Genomic DNA, 27946 nt, shown 5'->3' with positions numbered 1-27946 from the left:
TAACCATCGGTCTGTTTCTCTCCAACAATCCCACTGAGATTTGGTTGCCAAGTCAACCACGGCCACGTCAATGACAACCAGGCAGTAGTCAGCTTGTCTTCACCTCTATTGTGAATTCAACTGAGTCAAGCTCACCGCTTGTATTGTGACTTCGTGTTTTGCTCACTTTTCTCAGAACAAAAAAAAAAAAAGAGCAGCTTGCCGTGGTTTAAGTTTACGGTTTTGTTTGCTGGATTAAATTGTACGTTTGTCTATATTATGCCTTTTTGCAAAAATGAGTCACAGCTGTGTCTTTTCCCAGGCCATGAATTTGCTTGATGAGATCGAGTATCTTTCAAAAAGCAGGGTAAAGACAAGTGGTCAGTCTAGCCAAGCCAGCAGGATTTAAAATTGCTAGCTTTACCAATGGGCATAGCAAGTTTACTTGTGAAGCGCATTTGAAAAACCGCAAAGACCATTTGAAGTGCTTTACATAATGAAAAACTTCAACGGCAGTAAATAAACTCAGAATTTCTGCGTTTCATTTGCACTCTGGATAGTCATCAGACACCCGATGAAAATAGAAGCCACTCAGAGGCTGGCAGCAGTACTTTAAACTGTTTTTTGACACAGAGAGGTGAAGCACTTCACTTTTCTTAACCTTTCTTGGGACTCTACAGTCACAGTTTGTCAGTTGAGGAACTGGAACTTGAAGGAGCCTTCAGCTGTCTTGCAAAAATACTTTTTTCCTTCTTTCTTGTAGAAAGTTGACAGGTCATCCTGAGCTGCAAACAACATCCATTAGAAGTCTTTTATAATGACTTTTAACTCTGAACTTCAAAAACTTTCTCTAGGTTAAAATAAGAATAACAACATCTTGAGTCAAAGTTTATCTGAAATACAGGTGCAGGTTTGAGCAAACAAACCATGAGATTGCACCAGATGGCATGAATAGCCACCTTACTGGTTACTGGAACACCACTTCTTAGACCTGTATAGCACTGGTGTACGATAATAGATGGACATAAAACCATGGTAATGATGACGTATGTTTCAGTGTAGAAATGCTGAACATTTCACAGGATTTTGATGAAATGTGCCTCAGTGGAGAAAGTCTGCCTCTGAGGTCAGTACTGCTGGAGCAATGCCTAATGGAGCTTAAAGTCGGACTGCAACAGAGCGAGAGAAACCTCGGGGAAAGGGTGTTACTTGTGCCACAATATATTTTGGTACAAAAAGCTGCAATCCAGATGAGATATGTTGTGTTTCCAAACTGCAGGAAGACTTAGCATCAGGAACTTTGCACGTCAGAAAGCTGCCTATAGCATGCTCATACCGTATTAACTACATGTTACTTCTTTTGAACGAAAAAAATAGTTTTAATTCGGGTACAGGTGTCATCAGACGTTTGCATCCACTCTTCATGGTATCTTTGGGCTTTTAATAATCGCTTTAAACTGTTCTTTGAGGAATGTTTTCATGAGTAAATGTGAGGTTTTGAAACCTACAGTAAGAACACTGTAATAGCTGTCAAGCATGGTGACAGTAGCATCATGCTCTAGGGCAGGGGTGTCGAACTCCAGGCTTCGAGGGCCGGTGTCCTGAAGGTTTTAGTTAACACCCTGGGTCAACACACCTGAATCAAATGATTAGTTCATTACCAGGCTTCTGGAGAACTTCAAGACATGTTGAGGAGGTAATTTAGCCATTTAAATCAGCTGTTTTGGATCAAGGACACATCTAAAACCAGCAGGATACCAGCCCTCGAGGCCTGGAATTTGATACCTGTGCTCTAGGGCTACTTGTGATATTTGTACATTGCACAAATGGGATGAAATAATGAATAAGGACGACTACCACCTTCTTCAAGGTCATCTCAAATTAACAGTTAGATAGTTGAAGGTTGGACACAGTTAGGTGTTCCAAAAGGATAATAATCAGAAAAACACACATACAAACTTTTTTCTGAATGAATTAAGCATTAAACTTCAGAAATGGCTTTCCCAAAGCCCCGATCTCAAACCTATTGACAGTTTGTGGTTTATGTTTAAAAGCCGGGTCAAAGAAATCCTAAAAAAAACCAAAACCAAAATTACCAAGATATTCATGTCCCTGATGAGTGTATGCAAACCTCTGTCCACACCTGTAAATCTGTTTCCACAAGCCCCACTGATAAGGGTGGTAAAATTTCACAAATTTACAATGTGAAGCTTTAAACTAAAAAAAGAAATACTGCATTGAAGCCTTCAAACACTGGTACTTTACTTACTAGCTGCTTGAATTCCAAGCAGTGATATAACATGACTGAATGGTTTAATGTTATAAATGCTTCTGAGTAGAACAAAGAGGCTTTTATAGCATATTGTTACACCTCCACCTATAATAATCCATATGAGTCGCCATGCAATTTTTTTGCAGACAGGTAATTTACTCCTAATGACACCGGGCACACAGGTTACCAAAACAAAAGTGGCACAGACTAACAGAGGTCACAGTAACACGGTGACATTGTTTGCAGAGAGGCAGAAGTTTCTAACGCTTGCAGATGAAAAGGCCATCTCTCATATGAGATGATTCAGAAAGATGGTTTCCAAAATATTTCTTTCTGTTACGCCTCCACCCATACACGCACATTTCAACACACATACACGCCTTAGCCTTGAGAAACTCAAACCCAGAGCCGGTGAAGAGACTAAATGCTCTCTCCAGTGTTGACAGTGCTTGACTCATTCTGCAGTGTCCCTGCAGTCATTGAGATGCATAGCGAGGTCTAAACACAGCTCTGCCAAGTTGTGGGCACCCATTTAACCATCGCAACGAACACGCGCGCACACACGCACATGCAGGCACAGAATCAGAGCGAGGAAGAAACACAGTGACCAGGATCATATTAAAAGGATATTCATTCGGAGCTCTTAATTCTGTGGTGTAAATGCAGAAAATATATGTAATTGTCAAGTTGATGTTTTTTTATAAGCCAAAAAAGTTTTTTATTTCTCATCACAACGGCAGAAGTGTTTTAGTGCAGCAATTTAGTTTTCATTTACAATCCAACATCAACACTGGTCATAAAACCTGCAAGAGCATGGCCATGCTAGGTATGCTTTAATTAGGCAAGCCATTATTTCAGAGTTAAATACTAGCTGAAGTGTTCTAGCGTGCTCACAGTGAAAACAGACCTCTATGTTAGCTAAACATTTAGCATGCTAACATCGTTCTAGCACAAAACATAGCTGAGGCTTTCAGATATTTGTATGGGTATCCTGGAAAAGTTCTTTCCAGCAGAGCCCACAGGAAGATTTGGGGAGAAAGTAAAATCATTCAGACTCATATATCTGGACCACATTTTAAGGTACTCTATCAGGTAGGTATTTTATAGTACGGTGGGCCAGTGGACAGAGCACACCTGTTATATTTGGATCAAAACAGTTTCCTCTATTTATTTGCAGACAGGGCGCATTAAAAGCACCATAATTTTTGGGTCAATAAAAATATAAAATGTAGCTTTTAGTTTACATTTGTATCTTTTACACCTCTCTGCCACAGCAAAGAAATAAATAAAATAAATCTTAGCACTACAAAGGAAAATCCGAAGCTCTTTTACCCACCTGCTCCTTTGAAAAGGTGAATAACGCCACTTTTTTAAGAAGCTCAACAATTTCTCAAAATTTCTATTGGGTGTGACAAAAATATAAAGAAACAGGTTGGTCTAAAGGTTATTTGGGCTCAAGCTAAAGCACAAGTTTCCTAAGCATCAGTGAGAGTCTGGTATCCAGGCTGATGTTACAATCAGCTTCTATAATAGTGATTTTGTGGAATGAGCTTTTCTCTCTTGAGCCAAATGTTGGCTTATAACCCACTAACCTCAGCTTTTCTTCTTTAAAAATCATTTTACTTTAGAAGAAAGCATCTCAATAATTGTATTTGCAAAAATGCTACAGGCATTCACTTCCTGTAAAGTCAATTAAATTTGCAGCCCAATAAGACATCAAATCTAAGTATTACCACCAGTGTGTTAGCTTTGCATGCTAATATTGTGCTTTAGCTCAAAGGTCCTCAAAGCATGCTGTTAGCTCCCTGCTGCTAGCATGACTTTACACTCTAGTCTTGTTTAATTGTGACTCTTGAATCATCTAACATTGTTTACTGGGCTGCAGCTACTGCTGCTCTATAACAAATAGCAGTAAATGTGTTACACTATACTGAACTTAGCTTAAAATTCACCATCAGTCTTTTTATTGTCAGTAACAATATGCTTCTATTAATGGAACGGACAGATGTGCAGATAGCTATCTGTTATCACACCTCTGCTGTTGGTTAACTAAGTGACTATGTAGTGAAAAGACCACATGAAACTAGAAATAGCAAGAACGTTTTTTTGCATACACATTCAGAAGCAGGTGTGTGTGAGCTGTAAGAAGCAAGAAGTGAAACAAAAGTTAAAAGGCAGTGGTTTATCTGTATGCATGTAGGGAGAAAGGTTAGCACCATGAGAGGTCGCAGAGTCTGCAAACTGAGCTGATGATTTCTAAACTGATAACCTGGCAGAAACATGTTTTACAGTGAGCTGCATGTCAGTAGTCTAAACAAAAAGCAACAGTCGCATTTGTGTGATAATACAGATTATGTATTTGTTAATCAGCTGATTCGCCACTAGCTCTAAAGCAATGGAGTAAAACCAAACTCACTACTTTAAATTCATGATCCTCAGAGAATGAACTGCAGCAACTAGTACAAGCCAATGCAACAGTTCAACATTTTGGCATCTTCTTGCTGTTGGCTGTGAAATTAAGATGATACAATGCATTTAAAAGGTGTTTTAGGGTGCATAGATAGTAAAAAAAAAATGCTTAACCTTAACTGGTGTCCAGTTGGTTGCTAGGTAAAATGATGATGGTACAATATTTCATGCATAATTCAACCTTTGTGGATATAAATTAGATGCTACTGTAATGAACTGAGGACTATAGGACAGTGTCAAAAGTTATTTTAAGTGTATAAAAAGGCTACAAACAGATCATTTCAGTCTGTTGTTAGGTGGTTGCCAGGCAAAGTGATATTTCATTTTTGTAGGTATCATTTTGAAATTTTAAATAAAATAAAGCTTTTATGAGGTTGTGGGTGTGTGGTTGCTTGCCAATGTGACAACATCATAGTATCAAACACATCTCTTCCTGAAGAAACTGTAGGAGCCCACGTGTGGCCAAATGAACAGATAGACAGAGATGTGTTGTTTTGTAGTGAGATTTCTCTTCTTCCGCTAAGTCACATTTACCCAACAAGAACATAATAGTATCTAGAAAGACTGGCATCAGCTGTATTAAATTTGTTGTAAAGAGTCATTGTTGCTGAGTATTAAAACCTTTTTTCTTGTGACCCTGTTTTTTTGGTGTCTGTGTCAGCCAGCGGCTTCCTGTCAAATAGTTATATCAGTGATATCAAAAGATGGCCATTTCTGACAGGATGGTTTCTGTACCGTTTCGGGTTGGCTCTGACTCAGAAGGTAAAGCAGGTCATCCACTAATTGGAAGGTTGGTGGTTCCTATCTACAAAATATTGAACCCCAAAGTTGCTCCTAATGCATTCATCAGTGTGTGAATGTGTCTGAATTTTAGACAGAAAGCACTTAGATGTAGAGAAAAAAGTGTTTGTGTGAATGAATGAGACATGCTGTATAAAGTGCTCAAGTAGAATAGAAAAGCACTATATGAACCAGTCCCTCTACCATTTTTAAGACTTTCTTCCAACATCTTTTTTAGGCCAAACTGATAGTTTTGCTGTTAAAGGAGAGAAATCTGACTCTGTATTTTATTGTTTTGCCAAACATTTTGCTAGCATTATATGAAGTTCATTAAATTTTATTTTATTTATGTTGCGCCAAATCACAGCAACAGTGGCCTCAAGGTGCTTTATACTGCAAGTTAATAATACAAAAAAGAAACCTTGCAACAATGAGATGACCCCCTGTGCACTTGGCGACAGTAGGAAGGAAAAACTCCCTTTTAACTGGAAGAACCCTCCAGCCCAGCAGAACCAGGCTCAGGGAGCGGCAATCACCCATTGCACATGCTGTGGAAGACAGCCAGAGATTAATAATAACTAGTGATTGAATGTAGAGTGATGTATGAACACATAGTGAGTGAAAAAAGGTGAATGGTGATCTTGAGCCTGCCCATACACTGGCACTCAAATTTTAAATCGTCATCTGGAAACTGTAGCATATTATGATAATTCATTCTTTATTTATTACATGAGTTGAATCTCTGCCTTTAAGAGGGAATCTTTTTATATATACATAAATGACACTGGTAGTGTCGATAACCCCATTTGGACCCTTATATTTACATTTTTACATTAACAATTCAGTCGAGATTTGCTGCCAGAAAAAGACCAACATTCATCACACACAAGTGTCATGCAGAAGGACACTTGAAGAATCTTGCTATTATTGCACCGGTGTGAAATCTTTTTTTCCCCAGTCCTCTCCTCAGCCATGCTCAGAGCAGAATGGATCTTTTCTTTTTCCACAGAAAAAATAATAATCACATGATCATGCTCTTCTAATTGGGGTCAAGGAGAAATAATCATTTAAGAAGAAAGCTCTCCCTTCTTCTCCTTTTATCGCCTTGCCCCTTCATTTTATCATCTTCTGGGGACGGTGTCACAGCACACACACAAAAACGCGACCTTGCTGTTCCACTCCAATTTATAACAATTGCTGTGTGTGTTCTATGTCTGTATGGGCTGCGTGGGCTTGTGTGGATGTGATTGTGTGCATTATACATGTGTGGTCATCTTAAGAGGCCACAAAGGAAGCTTCTTTTTGTTCTCCAACAAAAGCACCTGACAGAAATGTCTCAGATATCCTAACAACTCTAGACTCTACACACACACATGCATGCAGAACAAACACACACACCTGAAGGCAGAAACAAAGGATAGAAGAGCATGCAGACAGCAGAAGCGTGACTGTGCACATGCAACGTCATTTTCTAGGAAGCTCTTTAATTCCTGTAAGAGAGAAACTGCATTGTCATTTCTAACAGAGAAGCCATTTAGTTTCTGACACAGAACTGCAGCATCAACGTTAGCACTGACCAACCGGGCAGGCACAAGCAAGGTTTCAGAACATCTGACTTTACAAAAAAGTCTTACATTTAAACTACAGTGCAGCAGTTTGGTGATGTCAGGCACTCTTCACATTTTTAAATAAATATTTACCACTACAGCTCCTGTCTTTCCCTGACTATGGTTATTTACACTCACACTGCTGATTAACACACCCCACTAAGATTGTGGGTTTTTTCTCAGATGAACGTTGAAACAATTGCTTTTATCCTATTCCTCCTCTTCTCCCTGGAATATAATGCTTGTGGAGTGTGCACTGTATATGCTCTATACACTGTGTTAGCAAACTTAAAGGCTGTATATAAAAGATGGACATTTAATTTGCTAATTGCCTAATTGATTATATTTTATGTGTTTTTGATGTGGGTGGGGCAGAACAGGTTGTATTTGCAGTGTGATCTTCTGAGGATATAAATGAAAAGTTGCTGTTGTGAAATTAAAATGAAACAGTGCTTGTATAAGATGGGACATTTTAGCCTGTCGGTATTTGATTGCTAGATAACATGATGACATCATATATCAGGCGATTTAGCGAATTATATCAAGATTTCTTTCACTCTGTTTCTTGTTTTTACTCCAAACGACAGGTAGTATATAAGACAACAGGATTACCATGACAACCTAAAAGTGTGATTGCAAGGCTCTTTTCTGAGATGAATACAGATTCTTCTTAATTAGTGTGAAGTAACATACAAACCACATACTAGTATTTCATTCATCAGAACTGAACCGCAGACTTCATGGCAGACTTGGAGTACAGTTACCTGTACAACAGGCCATATTATTTGGCACATAATTGCCTTAAAAACACAAAACAATAGTTCAGTCACACTAGAATAAAAATTGGATGCTAACATCCTTGTGACTAGCAAATATCAGTAGTTGCTCTGCAAGTAGGATTTACCAGCTGGTCACCAACTATTTTCAATCCTAGCAACCTGTCTCCAAGCAACTGGGGTCTGACTTGGACTGACTGCAATCAATCTCAGACTGTTTGCAAATAATTGCTGTGTAATTCATGAATGCAGAGTTTGCTAAAATGTTAAACTCAGTAACACATAAGTGTGACATATGTGTGACACATTTCATTACAATAGGGGACTTCTAGTTATATTCCTATTCAAAAACAAGGTTTTCTGTTTAATGTGAACTCTTGTGTTTGTGGACAGCCACAAATGTATCATCCTCAATCAGTTCATCGCAGTTAGTTGTTGTATTATTAGAAACAGGTTGCATTTAATTGATTTTATTCAATGGTCACCATCTTGATGCACCAAAGTCGCTTCGGAGATGGCAACTGACTGCAACTGGTCCCTGAAGTAACCATTAAAGGCACTGCGCTGCATTTGGGTCACAATAATTTTGGTTGTGTCATAGTCTCCAGCCACTGTTTTCCCCGAGTATGTCTGTTGCACAAATCTGTTGGGACTGACTCACTTTTGGAGCAAGTCTCAAGCGGTCATTCAGAGATTTTTTTTTTCTCACATTGGGTTTGCTTTCGCTGTGTCCGGTGAAGAATTGTTTGATTGTTCAGTTGACGCAGGGATAGTGTAACTGTTTATCAGCATTAGCGTCATTTGCACAGATGGTGGCACATTTTCAGTGAGTGAGGTTTGATGCTTTGCTCATTAGCACCTTGTCAGTAAGGAGACAGCAGTTATTCTGACGCCTCACTCTGATTTTACAAACAGATCGACTAGAATTTCATCTTTAACCTTTACAATCAGAAATGTACTTCACACCTCTTCCACACATTTGCACCTCATCTCCACCTTGTTTCTTTTTAACATTTTTTTGCCTCCTCCTGTTGTTTCTTTCACCTCCTGCTGTCTCCAACTTGCCTCGCCCCATTTTGCTTTTGTGTTTCTCCTCCTGCTTGTCACCATCATCACCACTATTTTCCCAGCCTTCATCTTTCAGTCTTTTGTGGTGGTCTGGAAAACACAATACTCCACTTTCGCACCAACAGACTCGTCATAGCAACAGAAGTGACTGTGACAGGCTGTATATCAAGGAGAGGACAAGAAGAGGCAAAATAGAGGGATGAGAAGGCAGTCGGGAAAGGAGGCAGAGGGGTGGAAGGAAGAGATGCTGAAATTTGCCTGCCTGATGAAAGATACTGTGGGGAAAACAGCAAGCTTTGCTATCCGAAAAGATAAGTAGGTCAGTCCTAATCTGGGGTTGAGTTTAGCATATAAATAAATAATGCAGTCAGCATTCACAGCAAAAGCACCATCTAGGTAGAAAACCTCATAAACATAGAAGCCAACTGCACTGCACTGTGTGACCTACGCTGCATCCAGCTGCCGTCCACTAATCTTCACGTCTCTGATCACAGCATCAGTTTTGTTTTCTAAAGTGCAACGATGATGATGTACAGCATCATAGTGGCGAACAGACGTGTGGTGACAGAGGCAGATGTTGTGTATAGCCCGAAAGAAGCTAACTGTAACAGAGCCAAGATACAGCAGATAGCGAAGAGGTAATCAGTACCAAATGTTGTCACTGCATGCATGTGTGCAGCCCGAGAGAGAGAAGAGAAAGCCTGGACTTTGTTGAGGAGATGGCACTGTTGGAGATATGAGGTGCATTAGACAGATGGGACATGTGATAGGTCACATCTGGTAATGGGTGGAGAGGACAGGGGAGGAGATGCTGGAAACGATAAGACAACAGCACAAAGTGAAGGTAGTAAAAAGGCAATGCACACTCACTGGCCACTTCTAATACGATCCAATATAACAGCTCTGCCATAAACACTACTTTTTCCAAGCATCTATTGTTTTTGTTTGACTGCTAAAGGTTATAAATCTACCGGGGTCATATTGGTTGAAGGTCACTATATTTAAGTGCTCCTAATTACCTGGGACATAGAAATGCCCCTCCTAGATTGGCATTTCTCAGTAATAAAGGTTACTGTTTTAATCATAGCCTGTATAGAAACCCGCTGGTTTTGGACTCTTCATTTTGAAGCTTCAACATTAACATTTTGGCTTCTACCGTGTTAGCTTTTTAGAGCTCCAAAAATCCACAAACACTACAAACATAACTGAGAGGTCCAGTTCACTGACTCCAGTTAGCTGAGGTGAAGCAGCGCAGATGCCTGTGTTAGGAGTCAAATCAGCCATCCATCTGGATGTGTTTAAAAAAATGCCCATCTTACAGTCTTTATAGAGGGGTATATAATAGTATATTTAGGTACATCGGTCGACTTGCCTTCTTCATTTGTCATTATCACGCTCACCACATTAGTAGAAACAATGTTTTAACTTGTTAATGGTTTAATTAAGAAGCTAGAGTTTGTCATGAATGCTAAACATGAAACAAGTAGCCTAGCTTTGTTCAGAGTTTGATGCCATTCCCAACTCAAATGCATTAATACAGACTCCAAAGCAACTTTAAATATGGATACATTTTTAGCACTTATGTTTATAATGTTTTCCCCCCCCTATTAATACAGTTAATGTCACAGTTCTTTCATGAACATCTAAGGTAATCTTTCTGACCCTGAGCCATACACAGCTTTGTTCATTAACCTGGTTCTATAACATAAATCTTGCTTTGAGGAACAACACCTACACTTAGCCCTGCACTGATATCTGGGACACTGCTGTGCACCCTGGCACACTTCTTTATCACCATCATCCTCTGCTGATTTTAATCTGCTTTCCTTTACGCCAGCGGGGTGTTATAAACCCCCACTTTCATTTCCCTGTGAGCTGAAACAACACCTTCCCTGCTGGCATTATTCTTTAGGTTTCTAATTCTTCTTTGCACCAGCTCGGCCATTTTTAATCCATTTCATACCATTTTATGGTCCTTATGGATAACCAAATGTATGATCTAACATCACACGAGATGTTTCCTGTTATACTAGATTGTTTGTAGTTTCCTCTAAATAATTGTATACAGTAAATACATAACTTTAATTTTGATGGGCGTAACTATATAGGCTACACAGAGAACAGGCATGTATTGCACAGTCAGCTGATGACCTGCCCATAATTATAACCAATTTCAGTACAGTCTATGTTATTCTGCAAGAAAGTAGAGTCTCTTAGAAACCTGATCCATTAACTAAGAGAGACACAGCACTCAAAGATTAAAGAATTTAAATCTATATGAGAACTATTTAATGGCAAAGACAGTGGCTGTCCTACTGCACACCCCAGACAATCAATCATTGGCTCTATCAAAGCCAAACCGGGATTAATATGCTAATGGTGCTGTTGCAGTGACGCATGTGCACCTTGTAGGTTCATGTTTCAGCAATGTGGTGGCAGACATATCTATTCTTTAACATAATAAGGATAAACCTAAGTGTAATTTACATTTTTCTTGGGTGATTGTGATTGGCTCTTTCTGTTGTGCCATCAATGAAGCCATAACTGTGTGTGACTTTTGTGCAAGCAAAGTAAAAATAAGCTGCAGAGAAATAAGCCTCTAAAACCTTTCTTTAGAGTCAAATCAACAAACTCTTTATTATTTTTATTTTAATCAGACACCACAGTAGAGTCTAGGCGTGCACGTTTTGTGTCCACATGACTATAAAGGTTATATCTTTTCTCTCTCCTTATTCATTTAGACATGCTAGTCAAAATAACTCATAGTCCATTTGAGCACCCATGATGCTTTCTGTTATGAGCCTCATTCACCCATTCACTTTTTTCTATGCCTTAGTGCTTTTATGTAACATCCACACACACAATCTGATGAATCTGATGAATATATAGGGAGGACTCAGGCTTCAGCATCATGCCCAAGGATACTTGGAGTGGAGGAGCCACCCAACTGACTGCAATCTTTACCAACATGGCTTCCAAGTGGAAAAAAATGCTTTTGTAATGACTTTGGAGAGACTTCCTTGTACAGTCCAGCAAAAATAAAATGCTTATTGAACCAGTTCTCCTGCATGGGACCAGCCATAAGCTGTTATAAGAGTCAAGGTGACTGTGCTGGCATTTGTGTTAATAACAGCATGACAGAGGGTGACTTGTCACACAACACTGTGGGCTTATACAATATTTCAGTATGCAATGAATGAGCGCAGTGGAGTCTCATGTGGACAGACCATCACAATGTCCAGTTTTCAGTGATGAAGTTAGTAGTTTAATTGAGTCGGTAGTTGTCATAATGTACTATGTAGAATAGTTATAATAGATGGTAAATTAACATAACTTTTACACCCGGCTTAGGTAATACCAGAGTGCACAAACGAGGCCGCAGCTGAAAGAGTAACAGCTAAAACTGTCATTTAAGCATTAATTTCATTAAATTTATAATCAATGAGATTGTCCAGCTTAATGACGGATCTGTGATATTGATAAATCTGTTAACTTACACAGACTGTATCCGACTTTCCTCCCTGCCTTCAGATACGCTAACCTTTATTAATATAGCAGCTTTTTCCCCAGTCTTACTGACCTTTTTTAACACTAAACCACTGTACAGCACTTTTACTCTCATACATGCTCACACCACTGCTTTATCTGCAGCAGCTGTGTTACTATCTGTCTGTACTATGTGTTTAACCGCTTTATATTTTTCTAAGTTTATCTTCATTTGTAAAGTGAGCCGCTATGTTACCGGTAATCTCACCCATTTTTGTAATTGCTCAGTTGCTATAAACACAACCCTCTTCGTGTGAACAAGTGGAACCCTGGGTTAACGTGGCACGCTGATGACCAGCTTTAAGTGATTAGGGTAAGTGAATACAGGTAACGGATTGTTGAAAGGGTTGCCGCGGCCAAAACAACTTATATCACTATATAACCCCCTGTAAAAAAAATAAATAAATAAATTTTAAAAAAAATTCAAGTGTCTTAGCTGCCTCCCCAATTTAAAAAGAAGAAAAGCTTGTTAAAAAGACGACACCTACAGCACCAGGACTGCTTTTTAAAAAAATATATTTCCAATATTTACATTATATACACACTTATTTAACTTTTTCAGAGCCAAGAACACTTGTCCACACAGCTGTACCGAACACAACACACAGGAAGTAGGGAAAGCCAAGGTGGTCTAGCCAGGTTTCAGTTCAAAGTTGATGCTTCCAGTCTCCAGCCAATGGCAACCTGCCACCTAGAGCTTATGTAACTGAAAACACAGAGCAAATTTAAATGTATGTGGGGGGATCACATACAACAGACAATACAAAATTACGATCTGGGTCATAACAGTCACATGGATGTGAGTCTGAGGCTCTTCATTATAATCCACAGAAAACCTGTGGGCCAGTTTTGTTGCTTAGTTTGATGTATAAATGGGCACAGAGGGCCGGCCATAATGGGTGATTTGATTCCCGAGGGCAACGAATGACCTCACCATGTGATTGAACACCAGCGCTGGTATCTCTGGTTACTGTCGTCCTAGCAACAACCGCTAATTCTATGTGTCCAGATCTGTGTTGATGATGACAGCCTGGTTTGGACAATTAATCCCATCTTATCAGCAGTCTTTCTTTTTCCCCCCTCTTTCCCATTAAATCTCGCAGACCCTCATCCTCCTTATTTATCTTATCTTCACCTCTATCACTGTTTCTGCTGTTAGGACAGCACACTGGTTCCACCCAGTCTATATAAATACCCCTAAATGTTGCTTTCATTCATTGTGCTTTTGCTAAAATATGTCAGGGGCCCAGCTATAATTGGGCCTCTATGGCGGAGACACCCGCAGCCAGAGGCGTTATGTTTTTGGTTTGCCAGTCTGCACAGACACTTGGACTGTGGCATTAACTGTTCAGAGTTTGGTGGCTAAAGGTCAAGGTCCCTATAATCACATCCATCCCATTGTTCTGAATCCAATGTGTCAGGATCCTCTGAAGAGAATTACATTACTTTGCTGGCTTAACTTGGACTGAACACTGAACCAAGTAGAACTTGATGGGCAGAGCTTAAGATCACTGTGACACTAATTTCAAGAAGAAAAATGATAAAATGGTGGCATTTTATAATCAAAAGGTCAGAGATCATGTCTGGACAGTCATGAATTTAAACTGCGACATGACTGGTTGTCAGAGGCGTACAAATGTGGAGCAGTAGCTCTCATTTTTACTACACTGACTGCCTGCTTTTTAAAGTGCTTATGGCTTCCTCTTAGCCGTAAGCCATAAGCATTAACCAAAAATGTTTACCTTGTTGTGGCAAGCCTTTAGCGTGCATCCTAGGGGGAGCATGATTATTTTTTTACTTTTTGCACCAATTAATGTAATTTTTGTTTACAATAGTGACTGATCTACCAACCCAGGGACAAGAGAAACCAAGAACTTGCTGCCTGAAGTTGAATAAAAAACTATAGGTGCAGAAAACACACTTTGATGGCTTTGATCGTGTTCTGCTTATTTCCGTGCTGCACTCCGTCACCTTCGAGCGGGTTTCATAAGACCAGTTCGGCTTGCTGGTAGAGTGCAGTGTGTGGCCTGACCGAGCACAGCTGCTGTTTATGATCTCCTGTTGTTATTCCTACCCCATTAGGACACCACAGAGCAGCTGAGGGAAACAACAAAGGCACAAACACACAGGCACCGACACAAAGGCTGAAACTACATCCACATATCCAGCACGCTGATTGATTCTGAACCTGGTGTCTGCACAGCACCTGTTAAAGTACTTTGATTCTATTTCTCGATGTTACACTCTGGCATTAGTAACTGTGTAATTACACATTTGCGATTAATAATTCCAAGTTTGGTCCGGGATCATGGCACTTTGATGCTGGCAGTGGAACAAACGGAAAAGCTATCAGTCCAGCGTGGCAAAAGCCGGCCATTTATTCAGAAAAGGTGCGGCTCTGATTCGAGGTCTATTTGAAAACCAAACATGTTAATTCAATGTCAAATATACAAACTGAAAACAGCAATTATACTGAGGGTTAATAAACTCAATTCATTCTTTAATGACCTCCTTTTTATATGAATCACAACCTGCTAAAATCTGTCTCTGCTGAAAGAGATGCTCTTGGTACAAGGGTAATACAATCCTGGAATAAAGAGTCTTTTAGGAGTAAAGATAATTTGGTGGTTTTATGATCCATGGTGCATAATATAATTTTAAAAACAAGAAAACATTCAAAGGGGGGGGGGGGAATCAAATATGAATACAACCCAACTATCTGTATCAAATAAAATGTTCATATATAAACAGGATACAGATTGTGTTTTAATTTTACAGCAGGCTATTATTTGTCTTTACTTTCCTTGCTCTCAGTGTTACTTCCAGATGGAGCAGCCAGCTGTTCTTAGTGAAATGCTCTTGCTCAGCACCAGTTAACAGATACCAATGAACACAGTGGAGCAATTAGCAGCTAAAGAGCCAAATATTTCCTGTTAAGAGTCGATGGACAACAAAATGGAAATGCTTAACACAATATATTGGCCACATTGACGCAAAAGCAGCAAATAAATGCAAATATACTTTCACTCCCACTTTGTGTGCAAATAAATCACATTTTGTTAGCAAGTTTGTTTGACCACCATAAAAGCTGATAACATCAGTATTGTGCTGCTTTGTCTCAGTTTAAGAATAAACAGATCATCTGGTTTAAATAAATAGAAACAAATACTTGTCGATTTATCCAAAATACAGTACTCTGTAAATGTTATGAGGCAAAATCCTAATTTGTTTGTTCTTCCAAGGACCCAGGCTTTCTTCTAAGTTTTTTAAGTGATCTTGAGCAATAATTCTCCAGGCTTTCTGAAGGTCACAGTTTTTCTTTGGCCATTGGCTGATTTTTCACTGTTTTTCAGTCCAGTCCTTGTAGCTGACTATTTTCAGAGGTTAAGCCACTTAACGCTGATCTATAAAAGATTCAAACATCTAATTTAAGGTATGAACCAGTGTTATGCCTACACATAACAGAAAAGTTAGCAAAGAAACCATTTTACATTGTATCTTTAAAAACTTTGTTAAAACACATTGTTCCCCATTTCTTTAGATGAATTCAGTTCAGTTCAGTTTTATTTTATTTTGTTTGTACTGTGCCAGATTACAGCAACTGCCACCCTGAGGTCCTTTATATTGTAAGGTAAAGATCCTACAATAATACAAAGAAAACCCCCAACAATTAGAGTCCTTTTCCATGCCACGTGGCTCAACTCTATTCGGTTTCGGACGTTTTCCATTTCAGTCAAGTACAACCTAACGTGCGCACAGTTGATCTAGCAACGTGGCCAAAAGTCCCATGATGTAATTTGTATGCAACACAAACGCCACAACAAAGGAGCACATCAAGTCGATGGCATACCTGCTGCTTGGTGTATGGCTCTTTGTCAGACCTTTAAACAGGAGGAAGCTCTGACAGACCTATGCAACCTAAGAATGTATGAAAAATTTCAAAGTTAACACAGTTTGGCAAACATAAAATTGTATTCTTGTATTCTGGACAAGTTGAGGACAAAAGAAGAAGCAGCAGGCCTAAGAAAGTCTTTAAAGCAGATAAACAGTATCTAAGAAGTCGTGTCCCTTAAGAAATAGGAGGGGGGAAAAAATCCAGCAATGATCCGACATGTGACTGAAAGATGCATCTGGCCCTTGAGATGATCCACCTATTGTTCACTGAAGCCTCAACAGAAATGGTCTCAGTGGAAGGCTAGCTCTCAAGAAGCCATTCTTAAAGAAGCCAAACAGTAAGAAATGATGATGGTGTGCCAAATTACACAAGAACTGGACTGAAAATCAGTAGCAACAGATCACACAGAGTGAGGTGTCCAAATTAGAAATATTTCGTTTAAATTGTCAGGTGCTCATAAGAGAGCTACAACAGTGAGTCTCTACAGCCATCTGTAAAAACATGGAGGAGGCTATGTCATGGTTTGGAGCTGCATTTCAGCCATGGTATTGAGGATCTTATCAAAATTCATGGAATTATGAATGCAGAAAAGAAAAATCAGATTTTCAACAGTTTAGTTTTTTAGACTCACACTGCCAGTGCAATAAAATGATATCGGGAACACTATCAGCCATGGATTGGCCTACCCACAGCCTGAACCTCAGCTTTATTGAAAACAGTGTGGGACATCACTTAACTGACAATGAAACAAAAGGCAACCAACATACAAAAAATGTGCTTTGAAATATCCTGGAAGAAGCCTCGAAAACTGTTCATGAAGACTAATTAAAGAAAGATTGCCTAAGAGAGCTTAGACTGCGTTAAAGACTAAAGGTGGTCTTATTATCAAATACTGACTTTCAGGCTTGTTAGAACTGTACAAACTCTGTTTTTGCCTTACATACTGTATTTCCATGTGGGTTTGCACATGTGTCAACAAATTGCTGTCCTCAATTCCCCACATTTCCCCTGTCCCCAAATAACATATAAAGAAATAAGGCATAAATCAAGACTTTCGTAATGTAATCTCTTTAATAGCTTATGTTCCCTTTACTTACTTCCCAACCTGTCACGGCAAATGGTCTGATAGTTACTACTGCACGCTTACAAGTCCTAGCTAGCCACAGTGTGTTTGGTATCATCTGACCTCTTTCTCGCTCTCTCTCTGCTCTTACTATTGACTGTACTGTGACTCAGAGATGTTGTTCACAGCTTCCTTTTCAGACATCTGTGACCTTACCTCCTCTCCTCTCACTTGCCTCCTCCTCCTTTTCTTCTCCTATTCTCTTGGCCTCCAATTGACTTCCCACCTCCCTCATCTCTCTGCCGTCATTCTTCCCACCCCCTCTCATCTCTGGACATGGGAGAAGGAGTCAGACAAGAGCACAGATGCAGTGACAGGCATAGAAACAGGATGGAGAGCTGTCTCCTGCCAAAGCATATAAAGAAGTGTGAAGAGCTTGAAACACAGTCTTTTTGAGCAATGACATCATTATGTGATGCTTTATTAAACTCATTTAGGCTTTATCAGGTGGCAGACAGGCCCGATTTAACTGATTGTCTATTTTCAGCTTTTTATAATCTTTTTAAAATACACTCTTTTTCATTTGAATCCCAGAATTAGACTACCCAACTCCTTACTGCAATCTCTGGCCTCTTTGAGATACAGTACATTGATAAACAAATATTTGAGCCTCTTTCAGGAATAATTGCATATGATGCAGAATTCATATTAGAATCAATGAGTGCAGGCTGCCCAGTCCTAGAAGCAGTGAATCAACCTATTACATTCATACCCGTCAATCTTTGTTAGTATGACGTTTTTTACCATAAAGGATGTTTGTTCTGCATACATCTGAAGTCAGTGTCACACAACAGGAAGCATACACTATGACGCTAACTGCTTCAAGTTACCTGATTTTCTGATAAAAAATATTTTGGCCTTAAACTATGTATCATACTGAATGCGGTGCTCCTCTAGGTGTCTAAATGGACATTTAAAATCTCCAGCACTAGTAAATGATGGTGAAGTATTATGGAGCTCTCTTGAAATCCCTTACTATACTCTTAGGTATCTGCAGTCTTCTTTTTTTTTTTTTTCCTGGGTGCCTTTGAGAGTTCTCGACATCTTAGATCTTGGCACGATGACACCAAAAGCGTTCTCATCCCAGGGTGACGCCATACACAGCAAACAGCAAAAAGAAGACCAGACTCTAGATTTCAGCAGTTGAAATCATCCTGGCTCGCCCAACAAATGTTCATTAGCACCTAATCTGAAACCCCTAATTTAAATTTATGAAGCTGAAGATGTGAGTAATGTAGATTTAACTATTTCAATGTGATGCACTCTTTTTTTATTTTTTCCTTGACAACAGGTTTTGGGATTGTAAATGGCCTTGACCTATCTCACGTACACGGTAGATTGAACACAAGGCAGCGGTTTTACACTTTGGTTGACGGGCATTGATGATTATGGGCAGCAATAGATCTACCATAGATCTACCAGTTCGAAGATTTTTATTCACTTATGTTTTTACTTTTATTTTTAGGTTTCCTTCATAGTGGATGTTTATAACACTAAATGAGGTCAAACTTAACACACCACCCAAATTTACACTCTTCCTCCTTAGGTACCAAGCATGCTTAAGGTATTTCTATCGCTGTGACGATCCACTGGTGGATAAATATACTGGACATAGATGATTGGGTGTTTGCACTTTTTGTTTTCTGTGGACTCACACAACTGAGTAGTTTGGTCTATTATAGGCATCCAAATTTTAAATCTGACGTTTAGCCATTTCCAGGTCCAAACTCTTTTTCAGTTCCCAAACTCAAACAAATACTGTAGCATCACTGTGAACTGAAAGTGGCTCAGTTTGTTTTATCTTTAATAAAATAAAATAAAAACGAGCTGCCTCTCCCCCAGGTGTTACAATAAAATTTAACATCATTTTCAAAAGTCAGGAGAGTCAGGTCACATGTTAGTTAGGTATTACCCCCATTAGCTTTACGGATCTCTTAAGGTTACATAATAATGATGTATATTTTTTTCAGTAAAGGTTTAATTGAGCGTACCTTTTTTTATTATTATTGTTGTTGTTTTTTTTGGCTCTATGGACTGCATCCCACACAGAGACTAAAAACCCATCAACTTTCTGTGGCAATACAGACACTCCCCTCTCCTCCTCTTTAATCGGGGTACCGGTGACACAACAAAGGTTCCTAATGACAATAACTTCCAAAAATGTAGAACCGGGGAGAGATCATTTAGCATATTTTGGTGTCCCATACCTGTTCGCAGATGCAATTTTGTTGTCAGAGAAAATTACACTAAAGCTTTCTTAATCTTCCTGGAGCCCTGATTGTGCAGCACGGTACTGTTCTGACACTAATTTTCATTCCCGATGGCCCCCGCCTGTCACGTTAACTAGTTTTTGGGTTCATACCGCGTATTCTCACCCCAGCAATTAACTTCACTTTTTTTTTTACTACAGCAATATTTTTGCTGTCTTTTTCTTTTCTTTACTTTTTTTGTAGATTCCAGAACCACAAAATAAACATAAGGAGGAAATAGGTGTAAATCATTAATAATTATGTATGTTTACTTATATTTAAATTCTATTTTCTACTTTGTACAGTGTGCATTTTTCTCTGTAGTTGCAAAGTTTTTTGCTGTAGGTTATAGGTTACTTTTTATTGCAGCTGTATTCATTTTTCTGCTGTAGAAATTTGAATTTCGTAGAGGACTAATCTCTTAGTCTATCTTATCTCATCTTATCTTATAGTATCTTATCTTATCGTAAACCTCAAAGTCCCAAATACAGCAGCATATCCAGGATTTGTGTTTTTCAGGGCTGTACTGAAACTGTAAATGTTTCTAAGATGCAAACAACATCACATCCAGTGCAGTCAGATCGGCGCTTGAGTGATCTTTAATGTGGAAGCCCCCCCCCGCGGGTTGAACTCTTGTGACAGGAGCTGCAGGTTATTGTTCCAATGCTTCTGATGATGAAAAAGGACGACTACAGAAAAAGTCGAGATGCGATTCTCCTCACAAGCAACATCCCATTACTTAAGTTTAATTTAAGACAATATAACACACAAAACACCTTCACTCTCAATCCCAAATAGCTCAGTCACATTGAGCATAGAAAGCACTGACTGTACTGTTTTTTTTGACAACACGCTCACAAACCGACACACACAGTGAGAGGATTGTTGTTTGAAGCCAATTCACCAGGCCTCCAGCAATGACACATGGTGAGCCCATGTGACTCCTTCCATGTGACCCCCTTGTACTGCATTTCTCTCTGTGTCTCTCTCTCTGAGGCACATCTGCATCGCTGCAATCATGAGGCTAGAAAAAAAAAATCTGACACACACATGTCAGATAAACACACACACAGACACAGTCTTGTAAAAGTAACACATAAGCAAATGCACACAACACACTCACATTAAACTTTGACCTGAACTGTAAACACACATCAACCCTTTGTTGGGCAAAGACACTCATGTGATGATGATGATCACATGACCGACTTGCAGAACTGCAAAGCTCTACAGTTTATTTTTTTTCTTACGCTTGAAGGGAAAAAAATATACCCTGTACTCTCACCCGATGTTAAAATGCAAAATTGACAGATTTAATTCAGTAATATGAGCTGATAGTGAGTACAGCGTCGTCCTGGAAACGAGCCAAATGACCACCTGCGAGCACAATTTGACAAGCTAATTATTACCTTCCTAAACAAGTCAAATGTCATAATGCTTTATCTACACTCTACCAGCGAGCTGTGAGGAGGAATTTCACAGCTGAAGTATATCAGGACATTATCACGTGGCCTAAAAAATAAAGTGCCTTACGTTTTATGACGCAAGCCATTCATCCATTGCACAGCAGCAGAAAACAAGCAAAAACATACTCATCATCAACATTTTGACACTCTGAATTTCATATTTTGTGGTTTGTGAAAGGAGCCAGAGTTCTAATGAAGAAGAACGGTTCAGGACACCGAATGTCTGAGGTGCCTTGGACCACTAAGATCAGACGTAATGATGACGAACAGATTTTCTGCAGTGTTTTTAGGTCGCTGATACTTTTCTGCCAGCCAATTTGTCACATTTTGTATCTGCAGTTTCCACAGTGAGACGAAGTTGTGACAGCCACCGTCTGTTCCTGTAGCTTCTGTAACTCAGTGCAATCTTACATTTCCTTAAAAACGAAAAGAAAAAAAAAGAAGCCTGTCCTGTGGTTTACCATCCGTCCACGCTCATGAGCAGCTGTTTTAACGAAGCGTTTTAGTTTAGGGATGGAGTAATCAGTGCACGAAGTTATCCTGACTGAGTCTTATCCATATCCATAAAACGTTGTCTTCTGAAGTCATATTTAAAGGATATTAGTGCTAAGCCCGGCTTTCTAAAGACTTAGTGTGATTTGTTCCCAATTAATCCACAAGGCTGTAAGGCTTGTGGGCAGCTTTAATAAAGACAGCTAGAAAGACAATTAAAGTCTCTTTTTAAAAAAACACCCTTAATTGATCATATGGTGTACTACATAATGTTAAGTAAGGCTGTCCCAAAAAACTTTTAGACAATGAATAGACAATGTTTTAGACAATGTTTCCATTGTCTTGTTCTTGACATCCTTCTCTTTTAAAAAAATACCAGTGTCACTGTTTTCTGCACAGCCGTTAATAATACTTCTCTGATTTTCTACCACTAGGAAGATTGCATAGATGAACTGCTTTACATTACCCTTTTATCATTTAGATTGAACCACTGTTTAACAAGAAAACAGAGTGAACAGCAGTCCATCTAAGGTTCATTTTTTCGTCCATCATACCCTGAGCAGCGTTGACTGTAAAGATAACGTAAGTGTTTCGGCCATGTTTGCTGTTTTAAGGCCTTGTCATTGTTTCAAATGTGTATCAAATGTGTATAAACTTAAGGTTTTATTACTTAAGTATAGTAGTATAATTAAGGTAGCTTTACAAACCTAAAATATATGATAAACTATGGGAAGAAAGCATCCATACTCACGATGAGTCCAGTGCAGTAGCAGAATTACGCAAAACGTCTGTTTTTGGTTATTTCACTGTTCACTGACACAAAGAAAGTGTAATAAATAAATGTAAAAGTACATTTGAAGAAAATCACATATGTGCAGCGTTTGTTTATATAGTGTATTTATGTGTCGTGTTTTTGTTCTACAGTATGCCAGAGAGTCCTCAAAGTGATTTTACGGTTCACGATACCAAATTTAGCAATGAGCAAACAAATAAATAAACCTTATACAGCTTTTTAAAATAAATCTGTTAGATTCTTCTCAGCCCATCTGTCTGAGAAGCAATGCTACTGCCACTCTGGGCAGTCTACTTTTACAGAAAAATAACTAAATATAAATAAATGCGTATATTTTCTGTTGGAACTACTTGAGCTAACGATTTCTTCCATGTGAAATTTGCGCCTCCCTCCACTCTAGCATCCTCCCGTAGACTCTGACATTCCTCAGAGGTCAAAGTAATTATTTGTTCCAACTACTGCTATCCTGAGTTTGATGATTTCTTGTGGGAAGTGATGAGGTCAAAGGATGGCTACCAGAGATCAACGCTACATAATATGCACTTACATAGCTAAATACCATCGCATATTCTGTCTGTAAGCTATTCTAAACAGCTGTATTATTTGCTATTTACTTTTTCCTTTGCTATAATACACTGTAAATGTGTTTTACAGTGTTTGGGAATGCTAAAGGTCACACAGTTAGCTTATACGGGACTAAGCTAGCCACATGACAGAGTTCAGTCACAGGATTCTCTGTGCATGTGGGTGTGTGATAATGTAAATGACACAGCCCTTGTGTGGATTCCATGAAAACCTTCTAACCGTGTGAAAAAAAAAAGAAAAGGATCACTGCCTGTCTCAGGACCTCAGCGTCTCCTTGTCCCTGAACCCTTTCTTTACCTCTTTGCCATCTTTACCATTATTTGATTCACATGTGTAAAGGCACCAGTCTTCATGCAGGAGGAGTGACTACAAGCTACGAGCTGACGCGTGTGCTGTATGGCTAATGTAAGTTGCTGCATATGTAAGTGGATTAGTCGCTTACCAGGGAGGATAGGGTGTAGGAAGGGAGAAGCACAGGAAAGAATGAGGTAAAGACAGGGAGGAGAGTAAATGAAGGGCGACAAGATGGCAGGATAGAGGAGGACATGGAAGAGACTGCAACTCATCAGCTTTAGCTTTGTGTCCCGGCCAGCAAGACCTAATTGATTGAGACAGCTAACTTCCAGTAATTCAGCTGATGAAGCTTTTCACTCTCAGGACTGCTGGCTGGACACAAACAAACTCACCGGCAGGGCAGCTCAGGAGCAGAGACAAAGACAGAGTGGCAATGAGAGGGGGGGATGCACGGTGTTTTGTTAGCATGCCGACCCACAATCAACCCCTTGACACACTCGCGCGCACACACACACACCCACCACCATAACTGAGCAAAGTGCTGATAGGGCTGTTCTCATTCCAGGGTTGGTGAAGGCACATGCATGGTTGGCTGGAGCTGTGAAGATAATGTGGCATGCTAGGCAGTCGACAGTCCTACTGGTGGTGCAGAGGAATGCTGTCTGACGAGACCGGCCACAGCCTGAGCGCTTTCACCCTCGTTCAAATTATCTTTGCTTGTGTGTAGCCAGCGCAAATCCAGCCTTACAATCTATTCATTTCAGCTCTGTGCAAAGCAGTCTCAACCTCACCGAAATTAAGGGATAGCTTCGTGCAACCAGATTATGGAAGGCACCAACCGCTTCTCACGCCCCCCCCCCCCCCCCCCCCCCCCCCCCCCGTCCTCTGCCCCTAAGGCTCTTTCAATCCCCGCTTCATTCTCAACCACGCTGCTGCATGTGCACGTGTACCATAAATAGACACAGAGAGGCTGCAGAGGGAGATCTGCGGATGAGAGACTCATGACCCGAAGATTAAGACTGCTGCTGCAGCATGCAATTGAAGCCAAAATCTGGTCTGATGTTCTGGATTAGGAAGAGAGTGGTGGGAAAGGAAAGAGAAGGAAAGGATGATGACAAGAGGGGGAAAGCAATGGTGAAGAAGAAGGTGGTGAAGAGAAGAAGAAGACAGGATTAGAAATGCTTCATGATATGTGGGACTTACTTTGTATTGAGGTTTCCCAAGCTCCTCAGTAGATATTACACTGATATTTCATCATTGTACTCTACAGTAGATTAGATTTTGGTCCTTAAATCCCCTCTCACTCTTGAGCATGAAATGTCTCTGGTTTTAGTTGGAAAGCAATAATCTGCCCCCGTGTGAAAGCCACATCAGACAGATTTATGAAACAAAGTACGAGGGAGAGAGGAGGGAAAAATGGGTTCTGATGCAGCGAGAATTTAAAAAATAGAAGGTGTGTGTGCTTTAATCTTGTTTTTCTTGCAGACTTACTGCAGGTGTGCAGGGGCGAGTGAGTTATCATGATTTTTGAAGCTGTGCAGGTCATCATTTCCTATTGTGCATAGATATGATTCTATCGTTAAAGCTCTGAAGATTGAGGTCCCTTAGGAAATGTCCCTTTTTTGCAAAACCGAATATCGTTACTAATCAAGTGAATAGGAAATGGGCAACACATCAATCACGTTAGAAATAATGATTTTTAGCTAAAATTACAAAACTTACAACCCCAATTCCTGAGACTGACACATTTAATGCAGAAACACATCTAAATAAATTGTGACAAGGCCATAAATGTCTGAGAACTGAAGAGACCAGCCACTCGACTTCTAGCTGCTCACCAGTCCTCGGTTTTCTGTGTCATATTTTTCATTTCATGTTAGTGAAAGGGTTCAACACCTTCTACTCTTCTACTGCCAAGCCATGCTATTGTAATAGCTGTATTATGCGCTTTAGCATTGTCTTGCAGAAATATGAAAGCCCTCTAAAAGACTTGCAGACCTTGCTCTGATGGTGTCTATCCAGATGTGTAAACTGCCAGTTCTGTAGGCACTAATATACTCCCATAACATCAAACACTGAGCGTCAATAACGAGCCCTTTCCCCTTCAGTTCACAGGACTAACCACACAACAGTCTTTCACTTTTCACAGTTCATTTTAGATGAGCTTTGGCCCAGAGAAGATAGCAGTGTTTCTTGTTCACATATGGCTTCTTCTTTGCATGGCAGCTCTTTAACCTATATTTGGAGGTGGCACAATGAACAGTCAGTGATTTCTGGATGTGTTCCTGAGCCCATGCTGTGATTTCCATGACAGCATCATGGCTGTTTTTAAAGCAGTACCGCCTGAGGGCCCAGAGATCGCAGGCAGCCAATACCGATTTCTGGGTTTGACCCTTAAACACACAGATTTCTCCAGATTATGAATCCTTTGATGATGTTACGCAGTGTACATGATGACATATTCCAAGCCTTTGTTACACTGAAGAACATTTTTCTGAAATCTTTCCACAATTTGTAGCAGATTGGTGAACTTCTGCCCATCTTTACACCTGAGAAGCTCCGCCTCTATAAGATGCTCTTTTTATATCCAATCATGTTACTGACCTGTTAACGTTATTAACGCCACTGTCTCAACTTTTTTGAGATGTGCTGCTGCCATCAATTTCAAAATTTGCAAATATTTTTCATTAATGTGTAAAATGTCTCAGTTTATGTGTTTGATGTGTTTTATTTGATATTTCTGGGGCATAAAATATTATGAGATTTGTAAATCACTGCTTTCTGCTTTTATTATTTACATAATATACAGCATCCCAACTGTGGAAGTGAGGTTGTAAATGTTTTTCCTTTAAAGTTTGCTTTTGATAATTTGTCGCTGTAGTTTTATGTGTTTTATAAGATATATATTGTATAGCCTCTACTGAGACTTTTTGCCTCATTGTCTACATAGACTTTTAATGGAGTGAAATGGTGTGACAGTCTAATAGTTATAATTGCATATGCCTAATTAGTTAGAAGTCAACGGATTTTAAAAGCGACAAGTTAAGAAGTTAGATTCAATAGCACGGATGTCGGATTAAAATGTGTTATTACATAATAGAATAATTATAAACACAGATGACAAAGAAGCCTCAGGACCACATTTGTCACTCAAGCCCCATTGATCTCAAGTAATGAAATACTAGAAGAGATCACCACAAGGCCACTGTGTCACAGTAATTACAATGAATAATGGCTCAATTAAATGGAGGGAGAAGGGGAGTAGTTGGAAAAAGTGAAAGATACATTTTAACTTAAAAAATGTAAAAGTAACATAGTTCATAATAACTGTAGCTCGTGCAGCATTTCTACTTGCAGAGTCCAAGAACGTCATTACCACACTAGGACTTCATCATCAGGACATGCAGGGCAGGACGACAAATGTAAGTAGGAATGATAACTCGAGACTGTTCATAAGAAATGAGGCGAGGGTGAGAGTAGAAGTAGAGATAAAGCATGTCGACCATTATGAACAAAGTACATTAAAAAAATAAAAAAAGACTTTTGGCACTCAGAAACATGAATCGAGAATTTGCTGTAAAATTCAACTGAAATATAGACAAAAAAAAAAATTATTCATTTGAATAATTAATCCAAACAAGTTTATTTAAACAGATTTCATTAAATCTGATGTTTTATGTTAAATTTATGTAACAAAATCACATAGAAATTGACATGTAATCAAATTACTTAAAGTATATATTTTGGGCATAAATACTTTCAGAGGGTATGTAAATAACGGTATTCAAGACATGTCAAATGTTTAACATTGCAATATTTAATGTAATATTAAAACTTTTGTAATCACTCTACAAAAAAGAGTAATACTCTGTATTGTTAATATCTTTAGTGGCACTTCTTGTCCTTACAGCGAGGCTTTCTTGTGAGGAGAGGCTAAAGTTTACGTATTCAGCCGTACTGTCTTAAAATATCCAAACACCACTGAAGGAGGGAAAACAGCTTAAGCATTCCATCCTTCTCCCATTTTTCTATATTTATTATATTTGGAAGAAGTGAAATAGTGCCTTCAGTCAACAATGTTTGCTGTTACAAGATTGTTGATTCGATACAGATGAGCCATGTTATGAGAATCACTAGCTCGACTAATTGTTTTAGTTGGAAGTAGTGTGAATATGGGGTCTTATTTCAAAAGCAACAGCTAGTTTCATTAGGGTAAGCTAATAGCCATTAACAGTCTCAAATGCTCTGTCAGATAACAAAAGCTTTAGCCATGCTTCCAGGTGTTAAATAAACCAAGATTAAAAGCAAAATATTAGCCAAGATTAGGAAAGCTTGTTAATGTAGGCTATGTGCCCTGTTACACCCACCTCCCCGACTAGCTACAGAGGTATGGTTAGGCTAAGCAACACCACCCTGCCAGGACAGTGCCACCAAAAATATCAAAAGACTGCAACCATGTCAATGTGGGACCACCTGAAACCCAGTGCTGATACTGAACAAGCAGATGCCACTATTTAATTACAACATTTATACATTGTCATATGTACACCTT

At 39.3% G+C, this 27946-nt stretch overlaps 1 long non-coding RNA gene across 1 annotated transcript in view; it reads right to left on the bottom strand.

The window, feature by feature from the left end:
- LOC146510172 (uncharacterized) overlaps positions 1-24274 on the bottom strand; it is a 183163-nt gene extending 158889 nt beyond the window's left edge. Inside the window, exon 1 of the long non-coding RNA XR_014876479.1 lies at positions 24244-24274. This is a non-coding gene — a long non-coding RNA (uncharacterized LOC146510172). The remainder of the gene's footprint in view (positions 1-24243) is intronic.
- Positions 24275-27946: the final 3672 nt, after the last annotated feature.

Source organism: Neolamprologus multifasciatus, chromosome 10 (genome assembly GCF_963576455.1).
Source record: "Neolamprologus multifasciatus chromosome 10, fNeoMul1.2, whole genome shotgun sequence".
NCBI classification, from domain to species: Eukaryota; Metazoa; Chordata; class Actinopteri; order Cichliformes; family Cichlidae; genus Neolamprologus; species Neolamprologus multifasciatus.
This window is presented reverse-complemented; position numbering and strand designations above follow the sequence as displayed.